The 27,756-nt window shown below is 39.1% G+C and overlaps 1 long non-coding RNA gene and 1 pseudogene across 12 annotated transcripts in view; one reads left to right on the forward strand and one right to left on the reverse strand.

Moving 5' to 3' along the window:
- LOC141497619 (uncharacterized) overlaps window positions 1-27,756 on the forward strand; it is a 160,705-nt gene that overhangs the window by 111,785 nt on the left and 21,164 nt on the right. The window contains exons 1-3 of one of the 12 annotated variants that reach the window (XR_012471383.1): window positions 17,416-17,574; window positions 18,734-20,068; window positions 26,991-27,192. The exons of 10 other annotated variants lie outside the window; for them this stretch is intronic. This is a non-coding gene — a long non-coding RNA (uncharacterized LOC141497619). Of the gene's footprint in view, window positions 1-17,415; window positions 17,575-18,733; window positions 20,069-26,990; window positions 27,193-27,756 lie in introns of those variants that run through there. One more of the 12 variants, XR_012471384.1, reaches the window with a different exon arrangement.
- Window positions 21,541-22,044, reverse strand: LOC141497618 (solute carrier family 25 member 16 pseudogene; annotated as a pseudogene).

Here is a 27,756-nt window from a genome sequence, read left to right on the forward strand (position 1 = left end):
TTTATAGTTGAAGCACAGGAGAAAGCTGAATTCGAAGATAAAATATGGTGTAAAAATGGAGTCAATAGAAAAAAAGGGAAATGGAATGGGAGAAAGAAAAAGGAGAGGGGGGAATAGTCCAAGATATTTCACATAAGATTTTTTTTATTACAACGAGCTATTGCAATGATATGGAAGGGGGTAGGCAAGGGGGAATGAGGGAAACTTTGCTCTCATCAGAGATGGCTAGGAGAGGAAACAGCAAATATACTCAATGGCGTATAGACATCTGGAGTAAGAAGGAGGGGGGAGCAGGGGGAAGGAGTAGGGATGTGAATAAAGGAGGAGAGGATGGACCATGGGGGGAGAGTGGCCAGATATAACACATTTTCTTTCTTACTTCTTGCAAGGGGCTGGGAATAGAAGGCCTGCCCAGCACCACAGGGCCAGGTGGATTCTAGGCCTAAGGGGTGGTATGGGGGCTCAGGGCTTCTTGGCCCCAGGACCAGGGATCTGTCTGCTGTACCACTCAGCAACCATACAGCAGAGTCATAGTGAAAAGAGAGAGAAAATAGAGTACATGGTAGTGGAGAAATAAGAAAGGAGGGAGTTGCGATCAGTAATGGCAAGGGTGGAAAAATATGGAAATAACTTTTGTGATGGACTTATCATAAAGAATGAGATCCACCCATCACAGTGTTATTGGTGTTGGAACAAGGACTCAAGCACATTTTTTGTTATGATTATTTGGTGGAGGGTGCAGGGCAAGTAGGGCTGGATGGCCTGCCTGGGGCCACATAGCAGGGTGATCTTTGGGTGTCTGGGGCCGGATTTGGACCCAGGTGCTCCTGGCTCAAGGGCCAATGCTCTGTCTGCCACCCAGCCAGCCCTACTATTATTACTATTTTATTTTATTTTGGGTCTTTTTTTCTTTCTTTCTTTTTTTTTTTTTTTGGTTTTTGCAGGGCAGTGGGGAACGGGTGGCTTGCATGTCACACGGCTGGTGATTGTTGGGTTTACGAGGCTGGATGTGGACTCGGGTGCTCGTGACTCCTAGGCTGTTGCTTCGCCCATTGCACCACCTGGCCATACCTACAATTATTACTATTATTATTTTTTATTTTAATTTTTTTCTCTCCCCTTTACTTTTTTCGCCCAAACAAGTCTATCTATATTCATGGGGGAGGAGGGGTATTTTGTTCACTTGTAAACAAGAATATTTTATTAATGTGAAAATACATTTGTACAAAATGAGAATAAAAAAATAAATTAAAGGAAAAAAAAGTGTACACTAGGAGACCTAGCTGCTTTCCTCAGCATGTTCCTCTATTTGTACACACTTCTATTTCCTTTGGATGCATCCTTCTTTCACCTACTCTCTTGCTCAATGCCTGATTGCCTCTAACTCTCTCTCTCTCTCTCTCTCTCTCTCTCTCTCTCTCTCTCTCTCTCTCTCTCTGAATTCATTAGAAGCTTAATCCCAAGTATCCAACTGTTGGGAGCCAGGGACTCTAAGCTGTTTGACACAGTCTTGAAAAGAAGACTCAAGGCAGTCACACTGCCTGATGGAACAACATTTCCTTCTTCAAAATATATAGGGATATAGGGATTCCATGTATAACCATATTTATAGGTCTATTATTGATTGCAAAACTTACTCATCTTAATAGTGGAATGACTATAAAGGAAGGATTTCAGATAAATTCCTTGAATAAAACAGATTGTGAACTCTGTCCAAATTTAACAGGATTGCTTCTCCCTGAGACATACAAAAGGCTTCAACATTATGAAATCTTTGGAAAATACAGCACTGGGAGTCCCAGGGAGACATCAGAATATATACAGGGAAAACAGATACAAGATGGGTCAGATCAAATTCCAGGGAAACTAACAGTTTTACCCCCCTTTTCTTAGTGGGATAGATAGGTTTCTGCTTGGGGAATCTGCAGGGCCCCTAATGAGAATTATATCAGGCAAGAAAGGGCAGTAATCTTAAGAACATCATGGGTAATAATAAAAGTAGGCCGAGAGTTCTTTTCATTGAAATTCTGACTCATTTATTACATAAAAGAGGAATCAAGGTTTCTAAGGTCTGAGTCACATGATTCATCTCATTTGTGCATAATTGCTGTCCTTGGTTTCCTGAAAGTGGGTCTATAGATCTTGATATTTGGCAAAAAACAGGAGAAGATATCAGAAAATATTATATAGAACAAGGACCAGAGAAAGTTCCTACAAAAGTGTTCAGTTTATGGAGCCTGGTCAAGGACACTCTTGATCCTGACCATGAAATTACAAAAATAAGTAATAATTTATTATCTGCAATTTATGCTGAAACTGAGGAAACTCCTTTATTAATAAAATCTAGAAATAACTTAAGGGCATCTCTTAGAGATGAGCCTGAGGAAGATCCTCCTCTTGATAAATTAACTCCTGAGGAAGAGGAGGATCTGGAAGATGAAGCAGCTAGATATAATGATGATTGGGGTACATTTACTGTAGAAAAGAAAAAAGAAGAGGGTAAGAAATGCAAAAAATAGTGACCCCACCTCCATTATTGGATGTGGGATTTTATGGGGCTATTAAAGAAGCTCTAAAAAATGGAGATACCACCTTTGGATGCTATCCTGTCATTTTTGATAAAGGAGAATTTGAAGATTATGAGGCCCCCCCCCCCGATGGGAACCACTCCCATATAAATTATTAAAAGAAATAAAACAAGCCTTTGCCTCTTATGGCCCATCCTCTCCTTATAATTTAACATTAATAGAAGCTTTGAGAGGACGATGGATGACCACACATGATTGGAAGCAGACTGCAAAAGCTTGTCTATAGATGGGGGTAAGCATCTTTTGTGGAAAGCTGAATATGAGGATTTAGCTAAAGCTGAAGCAAAAACACCTCCTTTTAAAATACTTGGTACGAAAGCTGATATGTTATTAGGAGAGAATCTGTGGGCTATGGCCCGAGATCAGATGACTCTGCCAAAAGAGGTGTTGCATGTTGTTAGCTCCATAGCACTAGGAGCCTGGAAAAAACTTCCCAATAAACCATGACAAACTTCAGCATTGTCTGACATTAGACAGAAAGAAATCAGATGAAAGATATCAGGATTTTTTGAATTGGCTTATGGATACTGCTAAACTCTTGATAAACAATGAGGAGGCAGCTGAGCTCATCATAAAACGATTGGCTTTTGTCAGTGCTAATACCACCTGTCAAAATATGATGAGGCATTTTAAGAAAGCAGGAAGCCTCTCAGATTATGTTAAGGCTTACTTCCTTTCTGCAAGGTATTGACACTAGCTGCAGCCTTGCAAGGACAAACATTCATCTTTTGTTAAACAAGCAAATCAGAACCAAAGGCAATCAGGTGAAAGAGGAGGAACCTGTTTTTCCTGTGGGCAATTAGGTCATTATAGTAGAAACTGCCCAAAGAATCAACAGCAGCTTGTGCCCATGGGAAATAATCAGACTTGGTGAGAGAACACTACTGACCCACAGGGTAACATGCCAAAAACACTCTGCCCAAGATGTATGAAAGGTTATCATTGGTTTAAGGATTGTAGATCCAAATATCATAAGGATGGGTGCTTGCTTGATAGAAGTCAGAGAAACTTCAGGAGGGGCCAGCCCTTGTCCCCTCAACAAATAAAGGGCCTTTGAGTATCAGTATTCAAGACCTTCTCAGAGCCACCCCAGGAAGCGCAGGATTGGAGATACACAGGAGAGATTCAAATCATGATTACCACACCAATAGGAAAAACTGTTCAAATTCATTCCGGGCAGAGAACTGCATAACTCCTTTTAATATCTTTACTTAAGGTTGGAAGCCCAGCCACAAAACATAATAGAGGAAATTGTGGCTTTGGTTCATTTGATTTTGCTTTTTGGATTCAAGCTGTAGGAAAACATAGACCATTAAAAACTCTGAGGATTAATGGAAAATATATACAGGGCATTTTAGACACTGGTGCAGATGTATCTTGTATAACTGGAAAAGATTGGCCTCCTTCATGGCCAGTCCAAACTACCCCCAATAAATTGATCAGAAATGGACAAGCTATGAGGTTGGGGCAAAGTTCACAAATGCTTAATTGTTTTTCTGATAATGACTCATAGATGTTTCTGCCTTGAGTCTTCTTGCCAAGACTGTTTCAAACAGCTTAGAGACCCTGGCTCCCAACAGCCAACTATTTCTCTCTCTGGAATTCATCACATTGAACTTCAACACTGTTAGACATCACTAAGCTGAGGCAAATGATTTCAATTAAAAAAAAAGTAATACTGGCAAGTGAAAAGAGAATTCTCCAAAATATACAAGCTTTGTCAGAAGTCAATGTAGGATTTGAAATTAAGTAATCAATTCCAAACATAGGACTCTAATAGGACACCTTCCTGTCTTACTCTACAAGTGTTAGATTTCTCTCCCATTAAAATCCCTTGCTCACTTGTAATCTCTTCTTTCTTCCTCATTTTCCTGCATAATGAGCTCTTCCATCACTCCATCACTCCTTAATATGTGGTTTTCTTCTCTCTCTCTCTCTCTCTCTCTCTCTCTCTCTCTCTCTCTCTCTCTCCTCCTGCTCCTCCACCTCCTTCTTTCTGCCCTGTCTTCAAAAACATTTTTTCTACTTATTCTAATTTTCACCAATAAATAAGTGGTCTTTTTTCTACTTTCATGACAAGTATGATGCATTTAAAAGTGGATTTAAGCCTAGGGACCAATGAGTTCAATTCTATTATAGTTTAACAGAACAGAGAAGCTTAGGCACTCTGGATTTCTAATCCCCAAATAATCAGAATGTTAACTAGGATTTGTACTCAGGTCACTGTGACTTTCTAGAAGAATCGTCTAGAAGACCTGGCTCTTTTCCTCTAAATATTCCTCCCCCTGCACACACTTTGTTATCCTGTGGAGCCTTTCTTCTGTCTCCTTGTCTATAGTACTTGATTGCTTACAACTTTCTAACAGAGTGTAATCCCAGGGAACAGTCTTCTCTTTTTGGAATCCAGAGGGATTCTCAATAGGCTCCATCAAATCCCATGCAATCCATTTGCTGAGGGGAAAAAAGAGGCAGACAATGAGCAAGGAAAGTTCTTTGTCAGAAGCTGTGTTAGGATTTGAATTCAATGAGTCCACTCTAAGGAGAGTTGTTGGGGGCGGGGGAGGAGGCTTGGCGGTCGCTTAGCGGGGGAGACATAATCACCTTATAAGGGAATGTTACAGAACTCGGCCCCTCATTGAGTAAGAGTTCATGGGAGGGAGGACAGAGGGGATAAAAGTGTCTGCTGAGAGGTTGGGAGGGAGCGGGATGTGATCACAGAAGAATAAAGACTCATTATCCACCTCAGGCGCTCTGTCTGGTTCTTCCCCCATCAAAGAGTGGGGGCCGGAGGTACCCCGAAGACTCACCACGCGTTGGACTGGTGAGTAAGAGGACGGACTAGCATAAAGAAGCCGGCGTTGTAAATAAAAACCCGGCAGAGAGTACTTTAACCACTAGGACACAAAGCTGCCTTCTGCAGTTGCTAAGTGGTTTTTTTCCCTATGTACTTCCCTCTCACTTGGGCTCTCTTAATACAATGTCCTACACAATTGTCTCTTCCCCCTGTCCCTTGCTCATTATCATATGGTTCTTTTTCTCTCTCTGCCTCTGTGTCTTTTTTTTTGTTTCTCAATTCTTAGGTTTTTCATATCTCACCCACTTGCTCCCTTTTTATCTTCATATATCTCACTGTCTGTTTTCTCTCTCTCTCTCTCAACTTGATCACTCCCTCCCATCTCAAAAGATTTTATTTTCCCTTACTCTCATTCTCACCCAATCATAAGTAGTCTTTTGTTTTACTTCCCAATTAGAGTTGAGAAGAACCTTGGGAGGCTTAGTTGAGAAGAACCTTGGGAGGCACTCAGTCCAACTTGTTTATATTATATCATAGGAAACAGGTTGACACACTCTGAATTCCCCAAGGTTAAACGAATGTGAATTAAGATCTGAATTTAGCACAACCCTCCTTCCAAAAAACGCCCCTCAGAAAGCTTCCTCTCTGTAGGCAACTTTTGCTTTATCTCTCTGTGCTGCTTAGAAACTTTGGACCCGATTTTCAAAATGACCCCAAAATAACTAGGGTCTTCATTTTGTCTATCACTGATATTATCAGACATTTAGAGCTGGAATGAACCCTGAGGGCTACTGACTCCAACTCTATCATTTAAAGACCCAAGCAGCTAAGACAATTTCCACATATTTCCCAACCTCACACAACTAGTAAGCATGTTTTGAAGCAGAATTTGAAATCGGGGCCCTTGACTGTTCAGGACAGTGTTCTATGCTCTAGTGACCTGAGTGTGTTACTTCACACATTTTCCCCAACCCTCATTGCTAAAGGTCCCCTTTCTCTTCTCTTCTTCACAGCTAGCTTACCGCCAATTCTCTGGATCTCACACACATTTCCAGGGGGATTTCTTTTTTTCTTTTTCTGTTATATACTGGGTCATCTAATAACAAGGCTTGCCAGGGTGTGCATCAGAATGAGAAATCACATGGTCTGGACTCCAAGGAAATGACCTCTCTCTGACCTATTAAACCTGAGGAGGTAGATCAGAACAGTACTGGCCATGAGCCAGGGAAAATGCATAAGTTGGGAGATGTTCAAGGTAGAGCAAGGAGGAGAATTTCATTGCATCTCAGAATTAATGGGGGAACTGTAGTAGTAGAAGGCATAATAAGACTGGAAATTCAGTAAGGGCAAGTTGTGAAGTGATTTGACTTCCAAAGAGAATGTTTTACAACTGATATTGAAGGTCATAGGGAGGCACTGAAATGTAATGGGAGTGGGGGTGACATGATAGACCTGCACTTTAGTAAAAACAATCTATTTGCCCAATAGAGGGTGAATTAGGGTAGGGAGACTTGAGGAAGGCAGAAACTCTATTTTCATAGCCCAAGTGTGGGGTACTGAGCTCTGGACAAGAGTGGGGACAATAGCAGGTTTATTGAAAAGATGTCAGGAAGGTCTAATTCTCTCCTTTTTGACTGAAACTAATGAATACTTAGCAAGACTTGAACTGGTGGCTGCAATTACCCATCAGAAGCTAAATCTTCCCAAATAGAGCAGATGACAAAAGTTTATATTGCAAATCGTGGTCTTAAAATATCCTGGAGAATTCAATACATCTGGAATACTGTCAGATACCAGGATGGCCAACAAAAGGAAATGCTACTGGATAAATTTCATGTTCTTGCAACCAAGGAAGCCAGGATGTGTGGTGACAGGGATGTGCAGCCAAGGGGTGGCTTCTCAGTATGGCATGAGGTTGGACCCTTCTGACTTGATTTACCCAAAATTATATTTGAATAATGTCTCACTTGGAAGAATAAATGTGGCCTAAGACATGACCTCTGCCTGGACACTGATATCCAATATTTATACCTATAAGAGAATTTTCCTTTGATGTCCTGGGTCTTTATGGCTACTAAGCAAACCAGAAAAAAGAAGTTTTAGGTGAATTGGATCTAATACCCAGAGTTAGGTTAAGTGCATTAGGTGTGTGGCTCCAACATCTGCAAAAAGCTGCATGTTAAGATAGGAATTAAGTTTCTTTAATTTTATTTAGAATGGATCTTTAGGTAAGAAGGGGAAATTCTTAGAATAATTCCAGTTTTAACACCTAGTTCAAAGCAAGGAATGTGAGTCAGATAAGTATATCAGGAAAAGGAAAATCAATGGTATATTTGGGAATATTTTGAAAAAGTTCATTTTGATTAAGGATGTTTAAGTCATTACTGTAACAAGAGCAAAGGCTAAGATTGTTTTATTTTTAAACCATATGCTGGGAACTCTGAACTAAGAAGATTGTTGAATGCATATGTTACAAGCTTAAGTCAGCACAATGATTCTCTTTGGGTCTTTGGTCATATAGTAAACCACTAATGAAAGTTATTGTGTTAAAGTGAAGTATGTGCATCAATATGGCAATAAGGCAAAATGTAAATTGCAATAAACTCCAAAATCTCATTGTCTTGTGAAAAAAAAAAACATGTGTTTTGATCTGAGTAAAATGTTACACAGATTCTTTACCAGAAGACAAAGTCTCAACTAGTCACCTGAGCTGGAGAGGACTTTTTCGAACAGATTCAGAAGATGCAGAAGGACATTGGATGTTTCCAGGGCTGAAGCAAAGAGAGGAGAGAGAGCTGACCAGTTCACCTCTACCATTTCTTGCCTATGTATACATTGTATAGCCAGGTGATCTGTTTTTAACCTCCCTTTGATTCTGTAAATGTGACACCGTAATTATGCCCTTCTCCTTAAAAAAGAGAGGCAGGGTAGAGATGTTCTCCATTGAAAGAAAAGGAGGGAGGGGCAGTTAGGTGGTGCAGTGGATAGAGCACCCACCCTGGATTCAGGAGTACTTGAGTTCAAATCTGGCTTCAGACACTTAGTAATTTCCTAGCTGTGTGGCCTTGGGCAAGCCACTTAACCCCATAGGCCTTGCAAAAACCTAAAAAAAAAGAAAGAAACGGAGGGAGATTATTGAGTGGCATGAGTCTGCATATGCTATCTACAAAGACTCTTACCACTGATTTAGCTGGACTGTACAACTTAAAGAGATAGGTGGGCTGAGAGACTCAAGTGAGTTGTAATGGTGATACCTGGATTCTTTGTAAAGATGCTTGTAGTTCGTGCTTACCCAGGTTATGAAGATGATAACACAAAAGTTTAACTTATTTTGAAAAAAAAGTGGGGAATGAAGCACAATATCAATATTTGTGTAATCCCTATATAAAATGCAGTCCTTGTCACCTTTCTGGGCCCTGAGAAACTCCTTAGAAATATAAACCTGGCTAGACACATTTGGGTCTGAGAATAATCTGACAGAACCCAAATGCTTGACTCTAAGATCAAGAGATATACCATAAATTTGCCTGAGATACACAAAACGGTTCCAGCCAAGATGGCAGAGAGAAGGCAGGCACAGTTCTTAAGTCTCCTGATCTCTTCCCTAATCTATCACATGAAACAAACCTCTTAAAAGAAATCTGACCCACAAAACCCTGAAAGAAAAGCCAGGAGAAAGAACCTCTACCTTAGGATTTGTCTCCCGCAGCAGCTTTGGCCGAATTCGGGCGAATGAGTCTGGGCTCAGAGGGATGATCTGCCCCGATCAGCCAGATTAACAGCTGTATTGGAACTGGGAGTCTGAGGGCAGGAGAGCAGGACCTGCTGGATCAGTGGTACAGCTGGATGAAAGAGGCTTGGGTCCACAGGGAAGCAGAGGCGCTGGTGTTGGTGCTGTCCCCCTGGAGCTCGGGAACCAGGCTGGGGGAAGAGTTCTGGTGCAGGAGACCTGCAGACACCATCCCTAGGCTCCTCTGGTCTTAGAAACTCTGAGGGCATGCCTCCATTGCACAGAGGCCTCTTCCCAAACAAAGGCAAACTACTTCTGCCTCAGGCCCAGGTGTGTGAGCAGAAGAAACAGCCCAGCTGAGGAATGACCTCAGGCCAGGGTAAAGCCCACCATTGATTGTAGGCAAAAGAATTCAATATTTCCAAATCCTCCCTTCAGGCAAAGGGAGAAGGTCTCACAACCAAGGTCACAGACACACCAGAGAGGGCAACCAGCACCTCCTACTGGCCAGCCAGAGAAACTGCACTCAGTAAAGCCTTTAGCGATCTCAAGCCCAGGTGAACCAGCCCCCCCCCCCCCCCACTCAAGGTCTTAGCATAATGAAGAAGGATAAGCAGAAAGGTGGATCCATAGAAAAATTCCTGGAAGGGAAAGACCCCAACTAAGAGAGACTTGGAACCTCTGAGAAGAATACAATCTGGTCTCCAGCACAGAAAGACTTCCTTGAAGAAATAAGGAAGGAGCTAAAAAATTTGGGAGAGACAATTAATACCTTGCAACAAGAAAACAAAACCTTAGAACGTACAATTGGACAAACACAAAAGGAGAATAAATCTCTCAGATCATCAATTGGACAATTACAAAATGAGAACAATTCTCTCATATCCTCAAATGAGCAAATGCAAAAAGAAATTAATTCTCTCAAAACCTCAATTGGTCAAATGGAAAGCTCTTTCAAATGTAGAATTGACCAATTGGAAAAGGAGTTGCAAAAGGTTAATGAAGAAAACTCCTCCCCTCCAAAAATAATGGAGTCTACAGAAACTGATGACCCCATGAGCCAGCAAGAGTCAGTTAAACAACATCAAAAAATAGAAAAAATAGAAGGAAATGTAAAATACCTCATCAACAAAACCACTGATCTTGAGAATAGATCGAGGAGGGGCAACCTGAAAATTATAGGACTTCCTGAAAACATTGAAGAGAAAAAAAACCTGGACTTAATATTACAGGATCTAGTGATGGAAAACTGCCCTGACATCATGGAATCAGAGGGCAAAGTAGTGATTGAAAGAGTACATCGATCCCCACCAGACAAAGATCCTAAAAGGAAAACACCAAGGAATGTTGTGGCAAAACTTCAGAACTATCAGATAAAAGAGAAAATCCTGCAAGCAGCCAGAAAGAAACAATTTAAACATCAAGGAGCCACAGTAAGGATCAAGCAGGACCTGCCTGCATCAACTTTAAGGGATTCAAGGGCCTGGAACGAGATATTTCGAAGATCACGGGAGCTTGGAAGGCAGCCAAGAATCTACTTTCCTGCAAAGCTGAGCCTTCTCTTCCAGGGGAAAAAGATGGACATTTAATGAAATGGAAGAATTCCAAAAATTTCTGATGAAAAGACCAGAGCTAAACAGAAAATTTGGACATCAAACAGGAGGATCAAGAGACAAATGAAAAGGTTAAAAAAAGGGGGGGGGGGCGGTAAAAGAAAAAAAATGCAATCCAGTAAGTTGAAACTGGCTATGGGGTTTAAAAAAAAAGATTCTCATAAGCCTTGAGAAATGTAAATCGAAGAGAGAGAATACACCTAGCCAGAAATGATGGACATTGATGACCTATCCATGAGACTACTATCTAATGGGATGTAACTGGCTTTAACCCCACTTGGGAGAAAGACTCTAATAACTCTCAGGAATTTTGACTCTATTCAATAGAATATACAGAACTAGAAGGGACAGACAATCAGAATTTTCTATGACTTAGATAAAATGTTCTGAAAAAAAAAACACTACTGCCCTAAAAATGGGGACAGGAAAGAGACGGGAAGAGGGAGGGGATTGAAATCTCATTACATTAAGAGGTACAAAAACCTATGGTAATAGTGGGGAAGACAGGAGCAGAGGAGAAACACCTGAATCTTCTTCCCATCAGCATTGGCTTTAAGTCAACCTACACATAGTCAGTTAACTTATAAAACATCTAACCTTTCAAGTATTAAAAGGAGAAAAGGGGAGGGGGATGGAGTAAGGGAGGGGGAGTGGGGGAAATGAGGGGAAATAACAAAAGGAAGGGAAGGGAAAAGGGAAAAAGGGAAAGGGGAAAGAAAGGGGAGGGTGTGATACAGGTAGGCAAACACACTGAAGGGAGTGGTTTTCAGAAACAAAAGATTGGGGAATATGGATAAAAGGGGGGAAAGGGGGAAAATACAAGCAGAGGGAAGATAGCACAGAGGGCAATAAAGAATTAGTAATCATAACCTTGAATGTGAATGGGATGAACTCTCCCTTAAAACATAAGCAAATAGTAAAGTGGATTAAAACCACAATCCTACAATATGCAGATTACAAGAAACTCATTTGAAGCAGAGAGATACCTATAGAGTAAAGGTAAAAGGTTGGAGCAAAATATATTTTGCTTCAGCTGAAGTACAAAAAGCAGGGGTAGCAATCCTTATGTCAGACAAAGCAGCAGCAAAAATAGATAGTGTTAAAAGAGAAAAGGAAGGAAACTTTATCCTCCTAAAAGGTACCATAGACAATAAAGTCACCTCAATATTGAATATATATGCACCCAGTGGGACAGCACCCAAATGCTTAGAGGAGAAGCTGAAAGAATGACAGGAAGACAAAGACAGCAAAACTCTACTAGTGGGAGACCTCAACCTCCCACTATCAGATCTAGATGAATCAAATCATAAAACAAACAAGAAAGAAATTAGGGAGGTAAATAGATTGTTAGAAAAATTAGATATATTAGACTTATGGAGGAAACTGAATGGGGATAGAAAGGAATATACCTTTTTCTCTGCAGTACATGGAACTTATACAAAAATTGACCATGTACTAGGACATAAAAACCTAATGATCAACTGCAGAAAGGCAGAAATAGTGAATACATCTTTCTCAGATCACAATGCAATAAAAGTTATATGCAATACTGGGCCAAGGAGATATAGACCCAGAACAAATTGGAAGCTGAATAACCTCACTTTAAAAAATGAGTGGACCAAAAAACAAATTATAGAAAGAATTAACCATTTTATCCTAGATAATGATAATAATGAAGCAACATACCAAAATCTATGGGATTCATTCAAAGCAGCTCTCACAGGATATATTATAGCTCCAAATGCTTATATGAATGAATTGGAGAAAGAGGAAATCGATGAACTAAACATGCAACTAAAAAAATTAGAGAAAGAACAAATCAAAAATCCCCAATTAAGTACCAAATTAGAAATTCTAAAAATTAAAGGCGAAATTAATAAAATTTAAAGCAAAAAACTATTGAATAAATAAATAAAACCAAAAGTGGTATTATGAAAAAACAATAAAATTGATAAACCACTGGTCAAATTGATTAAAAAAAAAGAAAGAAGAAAACCAAATTGCTAGCATCATAAATGAAAAAGGTGAACTCACCACCAATGAGGAGGAAATTAAAGTAATAATTCGAAATTATTTTGCCCAACTCTATGCCAATAAATTTGATAATCTAAATGAAATGGATGAATATTTACAAAAATGTAAGTTGCCCAGGGGAAATGAAGAAGAGATTAAATACCTAAACAAACTTATCTCAGAAAAAGGAATTCAACAAGCCATTATTGATCTCCCTAAAAAAAATCTCCAGGGCCTGATGGATTCACAAGTGAATTCTACCAAACATTTAAGGAACAATTGGTTCCAATCCTATATAAACTCTTTGGAACTTTGCCTAACTCTTTCTATGAAACCAATATAGTACTGTTACTTAAACCAGGAAGAGTCAAAACAGAGAAAGAAAATTATAGACCTATCTCCCTGATGCAAAAGTCCTAAAAAAAAACTTAGCAAAAGGATTACAACAAGTCATCACTAGGATAATACATTATGATCAAGTAGGATTTATTGCAGGAATGGAGGGTTGGTTCAATATTAGGAAAACTGTTAGTATACTCAATTATATCAACAACAAACCTGTCAGAAATCATACGATCATATCAATAGATGCTGAAAAACCTTTTGAGAAAATACAGCATCCATTCCTATTAAAAACACTACAGAGTATAGGAATAAATGGACTGTTCCTTAAAATAATTAGCAGTATCTATCTTAGACCATCAAGAAGCATTATATTCAATGGGGAGAGGCTAGAGGCATTCTCAATAAGATCAGGGGTGAAACAAGGGTGCCCATTATCACCACTACTATTCAATATTGTATTAGAAATGCTAGCATCAGCAATTAGAGAAGAAAAAGAAATTGAAGGAATTAGAATTGGGAAGGAAGAGACAAAACTCTCACTCTTTGCAGATGACATGATGCTCTACCTAGAGAATCCCAAGAAATGATCTAAAAAACTACTGGAAACAATTAGAAATTTTAGCAAAGTTGCAGGTTATAAAATAAAACCTCATAAATCCTCAACTGTGTAGCAAGAAACAGCAGGAAGAGCTAGAAAGAAAAATCCCATTCAAAGTAAACTCAGACAATATAAAATATGTGGGAGTCTTTTTGCCAAGGCAGACTCAGAATATTTTTGAAAACAATTATAAAACACTTCTCACACAAATTAAATTAGATTTAAATAACTGGGCAACTATCAACTGCTCATGGATAGGTAGAGCTTATATAATAAAAATGACAATTCTACCAAAACTAAACTATCTGTTTAGTGCCGTACCAATCAAAATTCCAAAAAATTACTTTAACAAGTTAGAAAAAATGGTAAGTAAATTCATATGGAGAAATAAAAAGTCAGGAATTGCCAGGAGCTTAATGAAAAAAGTGCAAAAGAAGGTGGCTTAGCCCTACCCGATGTAAAATTATATTATAAAGCATCAGTCATCAAAACTGTTTGCTACTGGCTAATAAATACAGGGGTGGACCAATGGAATAGACTAGGTGTGAAAGCAGGAGAGGAGTATAGTAATCTGCTGTTTGATAAACCCAAAGAGTCCGGCCACTGGGATAAAAACTCCTTCTTTGATAAAAACTGCTGGGATAATTGGAAGTTAGTATGGAAGAAACTTAGATTAGACTAACACCTCACAACCTTTACCAAGATAAGATCCAAATGGTTACAGGACAGACATAAAAAACAATACTATAAGCAAATTAGAAGATCAAGGACTCTACCTGTCAGATCTATGGAAATGGGAACACTTTATGACTAAGGAAGAGTTGGAGACCATCACCAAAAACCAATTAGATGATTTCAATTACATTAAATTAAAAAGCTTTTGCACAGATAAAACCAATGTAACGAAGATCAAAAGAAATGTAGTAAATTGGGAAACAATATTTACAACTAATGATTCTGACAAAGGACTCATTTCTAAAATATACAGAGAACTGAGTCATATTTTTAAAACAAAAAGCCATTTCCCAATGGACAAATGGTCAAAGGAAATGCAAAGGCAATTTACAGATGAGGAGATCAAAGCAATCTATAGCCATATGAAAAAATGCTCTAAATCATTAATTATTAGAGAAATGCCAATTAAAGCTTCTCTGAGATACCACCCCACACCTCTCAGGTTGGCCAGTATGACTAGGAAGGATAATGATCATTGTTGGAAGGGATGTGGGAAATCTGGGACACTATTACACTGTTGATGGAGCTGTGAACTCATCCAACCCTTCTGGAGAGCTATTTGGAGGTATGCCCAAAGGGAAACAAAAATGTGCATACCCTTTGACCCAGCAATACCACTACTGGGTCTATACCCTGAAGAGAAGAGGAAAAAGGGTAAAAACATTACTTGTACAAAAATATTTATAGCAGCCCTGTTTGTGGTGGCAAAGAATTGGAAATCCAGTAAATGTCCTTCAGTTGGGGAATGGCTTAGCAAACTGTGGTATATGTATGTCATGGAACACTATTGTTCTATTAGAAACTAGGACAGACGGGATTTCAGGGAAACCTGGAGGGATTTGCATGAACTGATGCTGAGTGAGATGAGCAGAACCAGAAAAACACTGTACACCCTAACTGCAATATGGGAGTGATGTTCAACCTTGAAGGACTTGCTCATTCCATCAGTGCAACAATCGGGAACAATTTTGGGCTGTCTGCAAAGGAGAGTACCATCTGTGTCCAGATAAGGAACTGTGGAATTTGAACAAAGTGCAAGGACTATTCCCTTTAATTTAGGAAAAAAACAGATATCTTATTGTCTGATCTTGTTACCTCTGAGAATTCTGTTCTCTTTAAGGATATGATTTCTCTCTCATCACACTCAATTTGGATTAAGGTACAACATGGAAACAAAGTAAAGACTGACAGAGTGCTTTCTGTGGGGGGGGGAGGGAAGCAAGATTGGGGGAAAATGTAAAACTCAAATAATATCTTTATAAAAATAAATTTAAATTAAAAAAAGAGATACACAAAGTGTTCTTGTTAACCCAAGCATGTTGCTGTATCTGTAACATTGCTGTTTTCTCCCGAGACTGCCTCCCCTTTCCCCAGATGCAGCTGGAACCATAAGATGGTAAATGCCACTTGTCTTGAACCTGTTGGAAGCCCATGAATATGTGACTCCCTCTGTCTCGAGTAACGTGTTAAGCCATAAAGCAAGATCTGTACTAAGCCATATGTCTACATATGTTTCTAATAGTCTGACAAGGAAATCTAACTGCTATATCTGCTTCTGTATCCTCCTTGCTCACAATACACCCCCCACCCCAAATACTAAAACCTTGTTCTCTGGACAATCAGTGCTATGTGCCTTAAGAAGGTATTGCCACATAGTCATTGGTAATAAAATGCATTCCCAAAAATTCATAGTTTTGTATCCATCTGTCTTCTTTGGGTTCAGCAACCAAGTGGTCCTGCCTGTAAGCTGTATGGATGAAAAGTTTTCAACGAATAGAGACCTAGGGGAAAACCTGACAACCACATGGGAACAGCATGAGCAACATAAGATCCCCACAGACCCTTCTCCTAGAATTGTCCTAAAGATATATTCATGAGGTCTGCCCAGATGAGGGAACATTCCCATACTTTCACTGAGTTACAACAGACAATAATTCTATCCATTTATGTGAAGAACATTAAAAAGATGGGTCATCAGCACAATATGTAAACTCCATCAAAAATAAGAACAAGCGAATAATGGTTCTAATAATAATAATCACTTTATAGTGTGACATGGCTTGAAAAACAATTTGTAAGCATCCCATTTGAACCCTACAAGGAGTCTTTTATGTTCTTAGCATAGGTATTATCATTCCCATTCTGTAGATATTAAAAATTGAGGTTGAGGGAGTTGAAGTGGCTTGTCTAAGGTCTAGCAATGAGAAAGCAGAACTCCAGTGCAGGTCTTATGACTCCAATTCAGTTTGTGTCTCCATTGTGCCGGTTCACTAGTGACAGGGCAGCTGGTGTTGGAGAGAATAAAATCACAAATCTGAAATAGCTTTAGAAATACATTTATGAAGTCACTTTGTAGAAAAGACTGAACCAGAAGGGAGGGTGGAGTTCCCTCTTAGGGTTACATTCTAGAGGATTTAGAGAGGGGTCTCCACACATAAACAAAGGGGGTAGACATTGGGTTGGTGCGTGTGTTCCTCTCTGTCTCTCCCCACCTCGACTCCATCTTTGTCTCCTCCTGCCTTGAAAAAGAGGCTGAGGCATGGCCCCTTCCCCAGACCAGCCCCCTCCTCCTCTGCTCTGGGGGCTGTGTGCTGTCCAAGTGCTATTCAAGGCTGCTGATTCACAGATGCTGCTGCACCTTTTGTGCTCTTCCATTTGGAGAGCTCCCCCTCCCTCCCTGGGCCTCCCTCTCTCAGTTTCCACAAAGGGGCCCACCCTCCCCCACCCCAAGCTGAGCTAAGCTACTGTCCCCTGCCCCCTGCCCCAGCAGATTGCCCTGAGAACCCTGGGCCCCTGGTCAGGCCCGGGCCCCCTCTCTTCACCAGGCTGGGTGATGGGGGACTGAGAGAAAGCTTTGGGGGCGGTCCCCATAGTTCTGAGACTCAGGTCAGAGTCTCTTCCTATCTCCCCAGTCTGCTCAGAGAAGAGACAAGCCCCGCCTTTCAGTGACATCACCATACTCACCCTCTCCTATATTGAGAGGAAGCTTCTTTGTCTGCTAGAGGATGTGAGAAAGTGCGGAGCAGGTGGAGATCTGGCCCCTCACAACTTGCCTTGCCCTCCCCTACATAAGTCCCCTTCTTTACCCCTATTTCCCTTCATCTTCCAGGCTGACTGTCCTTAAGGGTCCTGAAAATGCCCAAGGGTTTGTGAGGTAGGTAAGTACACCCTTCTCTAGCCCTGCCTCATTCCCCCCCACTTTATTCTCCTTTTCTTCCTTTTCTCCCCCCTTCAACATTTTCATGAAGCCTTCCCCTCGATTGTTTTTTCTTAGTCCTCAGGAGGATGTCTGTAAGAGCAGGTGGTAGATATTCATATTTTTGTTTTTGCATGTCTTGTGTAAATATGTCCAATCATTCCTCTGTGTGAGTGTGCATGGGGATGTATGTGTGTATGTGTTGGGGTGAACCTGGGCATGGCTGTCCCCTTTGGGGCTGCCCCTGCCTGGGGCTTCCTGTCTGCCCAGGCCTTTGTCTGGGGGTCTGGGGTTTGGGGGCTGAGGGGTTGGGGTGGGGTGGAATTGGTCGAGACAAGCAGGAACCAGCCTTTGGGACCACTCTCTCCCTCCCCTCCTCACATGGATGTTTCCATCCTCCCTTTCTGCATCTTGGCTTTGTCTTAGAACGGAGGAGAGAGAAGGCAGGGTGGGAACTTTGGCCCTTTTCTTCTTCATCTCATCTCTTTTGTTTTAAAAAAGCACGTGGGGGGGTGTTTCAAGAAACTTATTGTGGAAAGAGGGGGCTATCTCCGAAGTTGCAGATCTCTATTATTTTCAATCTGAAAGATCAGGGTTGTTTTAATGGGCACTTCTTTCATTTGGAGTGATTTGTTGATGACCTACTTGCATTTCGTTCTTTGAAAATTTCCTGTTCTTTTGCCCTATTGGAGAAAGACTCTTAATCTTGGAAAATGGAAGCACTTCCTTCTTTATCTCCAGTGAGCAATGAGCCTGTGAGATATTTAATGCAAAGGTGTGTTTCCTCACATATCTGTTTCCCTTCTTATTTTGCCTGCCTTTGCTCTCTTTAGGCTAAACTATTTCAACTTAATAGAAGCAGAATTATCTATTTTGTTTTCTGTGACTCTCATTTATACTTCTTCTGTCATAACCTCTTGCCCTTGCTATGGATGTGAATAATAATTTCCTCCTTCTTCCTTCATTTTGTTGTTGACTCTCCTTATACACCTACATTGGCTCAGACAGAATATAAAGAGCCATTTTATTCTGTTTTGATGATTCTACTCCCATATTCTTTTTTGTTTGTTTTTTGACTAGGTAAAAGAGGACATTATTTGCTTCATTTCTTTCTTTCTTAGGCTTTATCACTGAAGAGGGATTGGCTCACTCAAACTGAGACCCATTGAAGATTTTAATTTATAAAAGTCAAGGTATTCCACTGCATGCATGGCCATCTCCAATCATCCTGATTTATATCTGGCCACCAGACCCAGAGGGCCCTGGAGGAGAAAGTGAGCTTGGTTACTTTGCACAGCCCTCTCTCACTTAAATGGGATTCACTTGCAGGTCATGGCATCAACTCCTTTATATCATCGTACATTCAAAGAAGATATGTAATTTAATTTGATAAATGCTGAAAGGTATTCATAACCCATCAACTATCTGGCAAACTACTTCTCTTTTATCTTAACTGTTTGTTTCTATATCATATTCCATATTCTAACTTCCCTCAACACTCTCCAGAGGCTGTCTTTGGAGTTATTAAATGTGATTTTGCTTTAATTTGTTTGCCTCTGTATACTGCACGCCTAGGCTTACCCATTGTTCTGCCTTTCACTTTTTAACAGGTTGCAACTGTGTTCTGGAAAGCTAAGTGCCCCAGTGGAGCCGAAATTTCTTTGCCCAAATGAAATCAGTCAGGAAATGTGAGACAGGACTAAACAGCAGTTTTTATCATATTCACTGATTTGTAGTAGAGGTTTTTGATCTATCATTGACCAAAACTCATTGTCCCCTCTTTCTCTTGCTCTAGTACTACCCTCAAGATTATTGGCTTCTTTTTAAATATTTTTATTGTTGTTTCCTGTTTCTTACATCACCAATGTATCACTTTTGTCCCTTCCTCTCTCCCTTCTTGAGTGTCATACCATATGCCAAATCATATTTTTTTGTTTTAGAGAGGAATAGATGCATTTGGAAAAGGATGTTATTTGTATAACCCCTGTGGACATCTCACCTCTTGGACAAGGTATGGTGATGTTGTCTTCGCATGATTCTTTTTGGGTCCATTTGCTTTTTCACAATTTGCTTTTAAGTTTTTTGCTGTGCCATTCTTTATATTGAAATTGGTAACTATGGTAACTACACGTTACCATAGACACATAGTTTTCTTGGCTTTGTTTATTTCACTTTAAATCAGTTCACAAAGATGTTTCCTTACTTCTCTGTTTTTCATGCCCATCATTCTTTCCTTCTTTTGTAACATTTATTTATTATTGTTGAATTTTTAAATGTATTCTCTAAATGGCACAGAATGCAAGTTTTCCTTCAATAAAATGCTTGTAGTTTCCTTTCAGGAAATCCTGGAAGATAATCGTTTTACACATTTAACTTTGCTCAAGGTTGCTTGACAATATTTAGTAATACTATTATAACCCGGAAGGGGAAACCTACACATGCAGTTTCATCAATGGGTAAGTTTATCAAAGAAACAAATATTTATCTGATGAGAAGTCAAAAAAAATCAATACATGTCATCTCATTTTTGATCAAAACTCATCAATTTAAAAAAGGCCTTACAAGAAATGTTCTTTCTCTTAACTCAAAACAAACGTGTAGGCAAACAGTGATATCCACTAATCTTCTAATTCATCTCATGATAATGATTTTATATATCATGTCCTTTAAAACAAATTTGAAAAAATAGAAAATAATGATGATAAAATCTACAATGAATGAATCCTGGTACTTTTAAATTGCTCAGTTTTAAACAGAAGATGACTAGAATTATTTTCAATATCACCGTTAAATAAATTTCCATGACGGAAGATGTTTCTCTCATGGAAGAACATTTTTAAAAACTATCTGTTGTTTGTCCTTCATTTTTGAAGGAGACAATGACATCAGGGAGGTGATGCCATGACAAGCACAAAAATTAGATTTGAATATGGGGGTGGTGGGTGCTGTGCTAAGTCACCAGTCTCACATTCTCCTCCAGAGCCATTTGGGTCCAGTGGCCCCAGATATGAATCAGGAAGCCTGGAGGAGGCCCCGGATGGAAGGTAATAAGGGTCAAGTGATTTACTCCAGGTCACACACCTAGTAAAAGTGGCAAGTGACTGAGGCAGAATTAGAACTCCCATTCTCCTGAATCCAAGGCCAGTGCTCTATCCAAGGAAGCACCTTGCTGCCCTTGTGATATTGTAATATATGAATGCATATATCATTCTAATTGATTATACAATCCATATATTGACCACAAGGAGGATACTGACAATCTACCTGTCTTCTACAAATAAAATCTATCAGGGTTGGCCTGCTTTTTGAGATCACTAAGTTTACTCACAATCATTCTAACTGACTTTTAGGAATAGGTTGTCTATTAGGAAAACTTATGTAAATTATCCCATAGTATCAGAGAACTTAATTCTAGTACCTACAAGGGAGCTTATCTAATTGGTTAAGAAAAAGTTTCCAAAAGATTAAATCTGAATAAGAAAGCATAATTAACCTGATTCATTGTAAAATTCAGAATAGGTTTTCATTAAGTCTGGCTTCAGGCTGAGATTTTTTTTAGTACTATGATTTAAAAAAAAAACCTGGAGAGAACACAATAAAGTTAAGAGGAAATCTCAGAAAACCTGTAATGGGCATCAATGAAACTCATCAGTTTCTAAGAACTTTAGATTATTCTAATGAAACTGATAGATTATCAAATAAAAAAGTCAGGAAACACTTCTAATTTCTGGCTTAAAATCAAAATTAAATGTTCCCATACCAGGGACTATAATTTTAAACTTCACTTAATCTATAGACACTGCTGACCTCCATCTTCTTGTCAATAGGAAAGTAAAGCAACAAAAGGGTATATACAAATAAAAAGAAAAATGTGACTAGTTGAGGTATTAAAACTGCTTCTTTTGCTTGTAAATTGTGAACACTCTGGCTTAAGAACAAACACAGGGAATGAAGTTAAGAGACAGACCCTGACAGAGTCCTGTGAATATCCCATGCTGTCTGTCTTCATTCTTCAGTGTCTTCTTCCTTGTGAGGCACTTTTAAGAATCTGGGAGAACAGTTCTGAACTGCATTTAAGGAGAGGTTAGATCAAGCAGATAAGATACTGTCTCTGCTATTGTTCCAGCAACACCAATACAAAGCAAGTGTATATTTTCAGAACTAAAACATTTGTGCTGTCTTTTTAAGACCTTTCAAGAAAGTTAGGAGGATGGGAGAGGCCAACAGTCTTTAAGGTACCAAAAGTAGAAATGAAATCCCTGCATAGGGAGCCATTCTTATAAAAGTAGCCATCAGTCCTCTGAAAAATCCTTTCCTTTGCATCAATTGTTTTGAATGTATGAACAGCTCCTATGTATGTATGTTCTCCTTTCTCCTGCAAAACCAGGCAAACTCTAAGTCAGCTCTGTTAGGTGCAGGTGACTGCTGTCATCTTATGTTCCATGTAATAAATTTTTCTAATGGACAAAGGACATAAACTGAATTAAATCATATGGAAAGATTATAATCACCTTTGCTCCAGTTTCCTTATATAAACCAAGACAGCCTTTGTTTCTGGGGACAGTACACAAAATAGAAAACAAGCCAGAATGTTTGCAATGGTGACTGACTACGCACCTATAATTATGTGTTCTCAATCCAAAGGTGGGATGGTGATTTTAGCACAACATCCTGTACTTCATTCTACCACAAAGAAGCCCAGCCATTAGAAATCCCTGTGAGTTGAGTCTGTCTGTAGTGGGCTGGAGCTCCCACTTCCTGCTCCTCCAGTCCTAGGGATTGCCAGTGCCACCATCTCTGCCTTGGGGCTGCATGGGCTAGGGTGGGGAGTACAATCAGAGCCCTGTGCCCTGCAAGTGTTCAACTCATGATGGAAAATGACCAGTTCAGCCTGGCAATGCATTACAGGGCTGCCCCATAGTCCAGCAGCTGAGGTTCCAGTACTCCTGATGGGGTCCTGCTTCCACATATCCTTTCTTACAGCATGGTGATACTACTCAGTGACATTCATGTTCCTTGCCTTGCTTGGCCATTGCATGGTGGAAGAGCAACTACTTTGTTTCCAATGCACAGCTGTCCCAAAAAGTGCTGCTTTAAATGTTTTGGTGTATATGGAAACATCTTTTAATTATTGATGACTTCATTGGGGTATAATGGAATCTTTGTTTTAAAAATTTTAAAGGACTTATAACTTTCTGTCTATAAATCCCAATTAATTTTCAAAATGAACATATCATGTCATGCCTCTGCTGACAATGGTTCAGTGTGTATATATTCTCACATTTTATTTATGTGTGAAAATCATATTTGTGTTACAAGAGAAATATGATAGGATTCCATCCTAAGCTGTTGTTTTCAAATAGTTATGTTTGGTAGGTTTCACTTTCAAATCCATCTGGTGCTCTGGATTTTTTCTCCAGAAACTCATTTTTACATTGATAAATTTCTTTTTTTTGAGTCAGAATTATTAGAATCTTCTATGTTATCTTCTGTTAAAAAGGATAGTTTACATTTTTGGAAAGTTTCTATTTCATGTAGAAGGTCAGGTTTACTGGCATCTCCTTGAGTCAAATGACTCCTATATATTGAATTAATTTCATCTTCATTGACTATGCATGTATCCTTTCATTTTTGAGACCAATCATTAAGTTTTTTTTCCTTGATTTAATCAAATTAAACAATGGTTATTCTATTTTGTTTATATTTTCAAAAACTCAATACTTACTTTTTATTAGTTTATTTTTTAAAATTTTCTTAATCTTATCATTGAATTCAGGATTTCCATTTTGATATATAAATGGATATTTTCATTTGTGTTTTTTTCTAAATTTTAAAAATATCAAGCCCATTTCCTTGTTTCTTTTGTCTGTATTTTAGTCTGGCTTTGGTCGTGTCCCAGAAATTTTTGTTAAGCTGTTTCATTTGTATATTTCTCTTAAATCAAATTATTGTTTCGTTCTCTGATTTATTCTTTGACTCTTTCATTTTTAAGATTACAGGGGTGGCTGGTTGGCACAGTGGGGGCAGCCAGGTGGCGCAGTGGATAGAGTACTGGCCCTGGAGTCAGGAGTACCTGAGTTCAAATCTGACCTCAGATGCTCAATAATTACCTAGCTGTGTGGCTTTGGGTAAGCCTCTTAATCCCATTTGCCTTAACAAAACATGAAAACAAAGATTATATTATTTATTTTCCAATTAATTTTTAATCTAAGTTTCCACAACTAGGCAATTCATCTTGCACCTTGTTGTATAAAAGTTCAGTAAAGGTCTCCATTCAGTATTTCTCTTTTTCACCATTTCCTTATGAGGTTTATTGTGCTATAATTTGCTTGTTTTTTTAAAGGTGCCATGTACATCTAAGAAAAAATTATATTTCTTTTTATTTCCATTCTGTTTTCTCCAGAAATCTATCATATCTTACTTGTAAAATATTCTTGTTGTCTTCTTAATTGTTTGTATATAAGTTATGAATAGATTTCTCTAATTCTGAGAGGGGAAAGGTGGGTTTATCCATTAGTATAGATTGACTATTTCTTTCTGTAACTCATCTATTTTTCCCTTTAATAAGTCAGATGCTTGGCCATTTGTTTAGGACTGACATTACATTATTGTCCATGGTACCTTTAAGGAAGATAGAGTTTTCCTACTTCTCTCTTTCAATTAGGTCCATTTCAGCTTTTGCTTTGTCTGAGATCCTGATTGTTACCCTTGACTTTTATACTTCATTTAAGGCTCCAGAGGGAAAGGGATTGTCTGAAGCTTCAGAATTTTTCACATGGCTGTATTCAGATCTAGATATTGGGGTAATGCAAGACTTTGGTGGTCCCAAATTGATTTGATTTGGAGAGAGGATTGTTCACTGCTTTCCTTAACCAGGAAGAACCCCTGATCCTTTGGGATTGCAATTGATACTGCTCCTCAGTGTCACTGTTCCATTGGGATCATAAGTGATGCTATTCCTCAGGGACCCTCATCCCTTGTGACCAGAAATGATACCTACTCTTCAGGTTCTCTGCCCCCTTTTGCCCAAAATGCTCCTCTCTGCCCTTGAACTCTGAACCAAAAGACTCTATAAGCACAGTGCACCTCCAATGATTTCTTTCTAAAGATCCACTAGGTCCCCTTACTGTCTCTGACTGGAGAGCTCCCAAAGCTGAAACTGTTTGTCTGTGAAAGTTAATTATCTGAAAAATGAAATAATTTTCAGGTACAAAGTTTCCAAGTTCCACTGATTTAATGGAATGGTGAGAGTTTCCCTTATGTCAGGTCAACTAATTCTTCAGTAATTAGTGATAAAGGAGAATTCACAGAGTTTATTTTTATAACAGACAAAGAGGATTAAAAGCATGTCAGAAATCTTAGGAAAATTGTTTTGAACATAATTCAGATAGATGAGGCAGGTAATCCATCTGTTTACTTCTCCAAGGCTTTCTGAACCCAAAGTCATACTATGGCCAACATTGAGCTGTCAAAGGGACATTAATCCAGAAGGTCTTGCCCCAAAGCTGAAGCATTTTGTGGCCATAAATCTTCCTTTCAAAGGACCTGTGATTACTACACAAACTTGTGCTTTCAGTTGCCAGAAAAGGAAATACAACTTTTGAAGATTATACTACTCAGCTTATACTTAAACTCTAGCTAAGAGAACTTATTCAAGAAGTCAAAAGAATTTATCTTTTGTCAATATCACTCTTTCTCCAGATGTCAAAAAGGGCAAATTAGCCTTTAAATGGTTATGATCATTTTATTCTGACAATGATATATATGGGGTATTATATTATTTTCTGCTAATTAATAAAGTCTTAACCATCTATTCATTTACAAAATCTATAATTAACCTAAACTTAAGGCAATAGGTTTTTTTAGATTGGCATAATAGTTAGTTTTAACTTTTCCTAAATTGTGGAGCTTAATCCTACAGTCAACCCCCCCAAAAAACAAAAAAAGCAAAGTTGAATGATTCATGTTGCATTATTTTATAAACCGATGAAAGTTTTTAATGCTAAAGCTAATGCTAATGTCAAAGTTGCTGAAGTTGTTAATGATTTCAACTAGCTTTTCAGTTGATTCTTTAGAATCTCCCTTTTCCTTCATGCTCTGATGTTTCTACTAGGAATGCATGCTATGTGTTGTGAAACGTTGTTGCTGCATCTCTTAAGATAATTCTTTGATTTCTGTTTGTTTTATTATTGTCATGATCACTTATGTATCTGATAGTTTTCCTAATATTGAACCAGACCTGAATACCTTCATTCATTTTTGTTTATTTGAACATTGCTCAAGTGCAAATTTTCCAGTGGGATACAGCAAGTTTCTCTTTCTGTTCACATAAAAGTTAATTATATTCTCTGTGGGATTATAGATGCTGCTCCTAGACACTTGCATTGACCATCCATAAGAGATTTTTACACTGGTAGGACAACTAGAGTTTTTCCTTGCGGTAGGTGGTGAATGTATGAGACTGAGTGATTGGAAAACGTCTGTGCACTGAGAATGAGCTCTTTCCCTACTTCTGCCTCTCCTCAATGTAACAGCCTGAACAGTGGCTTAATCACAGTCTTTTGGGAACTGGAAATTTCCCCATCTAGGCCACTCAGTGGTGAGAGCACGGGGCCTGCAGTTAGGAAGATCTGAGATCAAATCGAGCCTCAGATACTTACTACTTATGCGACCCTGGGTCAACATAAATCAGAGTATTTCTAGTCGAGCACTCTTTCATCTTTTGGCCTCCTCAGTAAGACTGATAACCCATTTCAATGTCTCTGTGATCTTTCAGAGCTGTCTGGGGTACTAAGAGATTAGGAGACTTGAGTGTGGGTGTGCTGCTGGTGTGGTCCAAAGCAGGACTTGAACTCTGAGCCTTCCTGACTCTGAAGCTGGCTCTCTGTCCTTATGTCTCACACACTCACTCTCCTTCATCCAGACACAGTCCAAACATCCCCTGTTCCATGAGCCTCTCCTGATCCCCATTGCTGGTGGCCTCACTCCCAGACTGCCTTGTACTTTGCCTTCATTTATTTTTATTCTCTGTATACTTTCATGCATTTCCTGTCTCATCAGAACAAAAGCTTCTAGTGCTTGGGAGCTGTGTCCTTAACAGTGTTTCCATCTCCAGAATCTCGCACAGGCCTGGTTATGCAGGAGTTATTTAAGAAATACATGTTGATTGCTGCATTTAGCCACCTGTCCTTTGTGCACAGCAACTAGGAGGAACCTAATTAATAGCTATTGAAGAACTATTTAATGAGTTGTAGGCCTATGCTAGAGTGATTAGTAATGAAATTGTTAATTGTTTCAAATAGTTTTTTAGCAGACTTTCTAGGATTCTCAAAGTATATCATGATGTCATCTGCAAAGAGTATTTTGTTTTTTCATTAGGTAAGATGGTTTTGAAACCATGAAGGTGGTTTTCCCTTGAAATATACTCTTTACAGAGTAATAACAGTTTTGCAGCATCATCAACGTTGCATGATCATGTACTGGAGGCCATGAGACACCATCAAAACCTGCAAACTAAATTTAATGGGAAGAAAACTGAAGCTGAGATTCATTAAGTTACTTCTCCAGATGAATAGAGCTGGTCAGTAGCTATATTAACATAAACTTTCAATGACTAAATTCTTTTTTTTTTCTTTTTCAAGGCACTGCTGTTAGTGACTTGCCCAAGGTCAAACAGTCAGGCAATTATTAAGTGTCTGAGGCTGGATTTGAATTCAGGTCCTCTTGACTTCAGGGTCAGTGCTCCTAGCCACCCCCTCAGTGACTGAATTCTAAGGAGAATTTTCTATCCTCTATGATACCTTAACAGACTTTGATCAACACTAGGCAGGTTCTTTTCCCAACCTCCCCTGAGAACTCTCCTGTGATTCTGTGTGTGTGCCTCTCTCTGTCTTGGTCTCTCTGTATCTGTCTGTGGTTTTCGCTATCTCACTGCCACTCTCCATATCTACATATGGATCTGTCTCTCTGTCTCATTTTGTTTCTTTTTATCCCTGTCACTGATTGCCCCTTTTTGTCCTTCCTTTTCCTTCTCCTCTCTATCACTTAGTCAAGTTTTTTTTTCTTTCTACTAATTCCCACTCAATGATAACAGTTTTTTTCCCCTTTGTTCTTTGTCATCACCATAACCACAGATCCACATGAG

This window comes from Macrotis lagotis, chromosome X (genome assembly GCF_037893015.1).
Source record: "Macrotis lagotis isolate mMagLag1 chromosome X, bilby.v1.9.chrom.fasta, whole genome shotgun sequence".
Lineage (NCBI taxonomy): Eukaryota > Metazoa > Chordata > Mammalia > Peramelemorphia > Peramelidae > Macrotis > Macrotis lagotis.